At 20.2% G+C, this 973-nt stretch overlaps 1 non-coding gene across 1 annotated transcript; it reads left to right on the top strand.

Annotated features, from left to right (window-relative positions):
• Window positions 1-481: 481 nt before the first annotated feature.
• On the top strand, window positions 482-555 carry TRNAI-AAU. Its single transcript has one exon. It is a non-coding gene; the product is annotated as a tRNA-Ile (tRNA).
• Window positions 556-973: the final 418 nt, after the last annotated feature.

Genomic DNA, 973 nt, shown 5'->3' on the forward strand with positions numbered 1-973 from the left:
AAACTCATGCACTAGAAAATTTATTTTCATGCATAGTTTTAGCTGAACTTTAATAGAAATTAAGTCATAGTCTAATATTTTTTTAAAAGTTAAACAAATTTTTTTCAATTTTAATATTTAAAAGGTATATATATGCTCCAAAAATATAATTGATATATTTAAAAAATTTAAAATGCTTATTTAAATTATTTTAATAGTTAAAAGCATATTTATCTTTAAAAAATTGAAGGTTTATATAACTATTGCGTAATATTTTTTAAAAACTAAAATTAATCTCTTGCATTTTACATAATAGGAAAAATTATAATTTAGTTTTTTTATATAAAAAAATTTATTAGTTGGTCTCTCGAATTTAAAATATTAAGATATATCCAAAGTTTTAAAAAATTTAATAATTAATTTCTTAATTAATGTAAGTTATTAAATTTTTAAAAACAAAATCGCATACTGGAAATAATATCGGGAGATTTGAATGGCCAGAGGCCTATTAGCTCAGCTGGTTAGAGCGTCGTGCTAATAACGCGAAGGTCGCAGGTTCGAGACCTGCATGGGCCAATCAGCCTTGTTTTTTACTCTTTCCAAGTTTAGTTCAGACATTAGGACAGTTTTGTCGATGTTTATATTTTTTTTTAGAAAAGTTTTGTCGATGTTTTATAGTAATTAATGGACTAATTTTTAAATAAATTAATTAATTAAAATTAATATTTACTACATAATATAATATATTTTAATATTCATTTTTTTATTAACCTTCCCTCAAATTTTTAAAATGTATTTATTAACTGATTTTAAAAAATTATTTACTTAATTTTAATTTTTGTTGAGAGAAATTTTATTTTCTGGTATAATGAGTAAAATAAATATTAATTGTTATTATATTAAGTAATAAAGTATTATCTTTAAGTGATATATATTATTTTATAATCAAACTCATTTTATAATCAAGCAATGATTGAATTCACTTAAAAACTCA

This window comes from Manihot esculenta, chromosome 8 (genome assembly GCF_001659605.2).
Source record: "Manihot esculenta cultivar AM560-2 chromosome 8, M.esculenta_v8, whole genome shotgun sequence".
Taxonomy (NCBI): domain Eukaryota; kingdom Viridiplantae; phylum Streptophyta; class Magnoliopsida; order Malpighiales; family Euphorbiaceae; genus Manihot; species Manihot esculenta.